The 2,066-nt window shown below is 42.7% G+C and overlaps 1 pseudogene; it reads right to left on the bottom strand.

The window, feature by feature from the left end:
- Positions 1-1,632: 1,632 nt before the first annotated feature.
- On the bottom strand, positions 1,633-1,732 carry LOC117714490 (U6 spliceosomal RNA; annotated as a pseudogene).
- Positions 1,733-2,066: the final 334 nt, after the last annotated feature.

The raw sequence follows: 2,066 nt of genomic DNA, 5'->3' as shown, positions 1-2,066 counted from the left end.
AAGAAAACACACTTGTTAGAACACTGCCCCTCTTAAGAAAGTGAGAGGCCAGATTCTCCCCCCACCCCCAAGCCTGGAGGGCATCAGGCCACGCCCACTGCAGTGCTCCCTCTAGGATTTGAGTTTAGAATCTTTCAATTTACAGTCCTAAACAGTACCCTCTCTTCCACGCTTTCTGTCTTGTAGTCTATATTGAACTAAATCACGTGATCTGAAACTTTCTGTTTCCGCATAGGTTATAAAAGTTAGGTATTTTCTTTGTTCTAAGGATTTCTCTGAAGGTGCTTTCTCTTCTGCACCCCCCTCCCTGCCCTCCAACCACCGACCTCTTGTGTTCACCCCAATGAAGTTCTTTCCCAAGGCTTTAAGAGAAAGTCTTTTCCTTTAAGGCTCCGTTATGCTGTTTTATATGTAAAGGTGCTTTTTTTTCTAATGCTTTCACTCCCAGCTTACAGCCCAATTACAGCTTCAAGGTCATTTCTCCTAAAACACTTATTCCTGAGGGTAGTTCCTGAAGGTAGCGTCCTTTCACAAACCAAGACACGCACGCACGCACGCACGCGCACAGACAGGTGCAAGCACACACACATACAAGTACGTGAACGCACACATGCACATGCATGCACATACATGCACACATGCACTCATGCATGGATGCACGCATGCACAGCCACACAAGCAGACACACACACACACACACACACACACACTAGGCAGGGAGGGGCCTAGTGAATCTGGTCAGTTTTTAAATTTTGATATCACTGAAGTCAACATTCCTTTAACCATCATGAGGTTAGGCAACTTCTTTTTTTTTTTTTTTTTTAAGAATTTATTTATTTATTTTGTGTAAGTACACTGTAGCTGTCTTCCAACACCCATATGAGGGCATCAGATCTCATTATGGATGGTTGTGAGCCACCATGTGGTTGCTGGGATTTGAACTCATGACCTCTGGAAGAGCAGTCAGTGCTCTTAACCACTGAGCCATCTCACCAGCCCGGTTAGGCAACTTCTATGATGTGGCAGTCATTGCCTTCACATGAACATCAAAAAGTATTAAACTGGGGTAGAAAAATGGTCAGTGGTTAATAGCACAGGCTGCGCTTTCAAAGGACCTGGGTTTGATTCCCAGCATCCATATGGTCCTTAGAACTTTCTGTGACTCCAGTTCTAGGGGATTTGATGCCTTCTTGCCTCCGCAGGCACCAGGCATGCATGGAATGCACAGACAGACATAGACAATACATATACAATAGCAAAAATAATTTTTAAAAAGTCAAATGCCTAGGGAATATATTCCAGAGACAAGACTGCAAAATACTTTAAATTTTATGTGTCTGGGTGTTTTGCCTGCATGGATGTCTGTGTGCCATGTGCACACAGGGCCCTCAGAGGCCAGAGAGGGTGCTGGGATCCCCTGGGACTGAGGTTACAGATAGTTGTGAGCCCCATATGGGTTCTGGGAATTGAAGGATAGTTCTGTGGAGAAGCATCAAATCAAATGTTCTTAACTGCTGAGCCATCTTTCCAGCTCCTGGGACATTTTATTTTACATCAAGCTTTTTTTTTTTTTTTTTTTTTTTTTTTTTTTTTTAAAATAAGAAATAGGCAAAGCCAGCTTTCTTTAAAAAAAAAAATATGGAACACCTCATGAATTTGCATGTCCTCCTTGCACAGGGGCCATGCTAATTTTTCTGTAGTTCCAATTTTAGTGTAAGTGCTGCCTAAGCAAGCCCTGGAACATTCTTTTAGAAACTATCTTGGTTCAATTTCTTTTTAAAACAGGGCCTCATGTCTCCTAGGCTGCCCTTGAACTTGTGATATAGCCAAGAATGATCTTGAACTCTTGATCTTTTTGTCCCCACTTCCTGGGTGCTGCAGTTATAAGTGTGTCCCACACACCTAATCTTACACAACAATGGAAATCAAACCCAGGGCTTCGTCCATGCTAGGCGACCACTCACCCAAGTAGGCTGGACCACTCTGGACTTACAAGCATGGAAATTAATCATTATGAGTATAAAAAAAAAATCCTGAAAAACTGGATTCTAAATGTGAAAGAGGTT

The sequence above is a fragment of the Arvicanthis niloticus genome, chromosome 8 (genome assembly GCF_011762505.2).
Source record: "Arvicanthis niloticus isolate mArvNil1 chromosome 8, mArvNil1.pat.X, whole genome shotgun sequence".
NCBI classification, from domain to species: domain Eukaryota; kingdom Metazoa; phylum Chordata; class Mammalia; order Rodentia; family Muridae; genus Arvicanthis; species Arvicanthis niloticus.
This window is presented reverse-complemented; position numbering and strand designations above follow the sequence as displayed.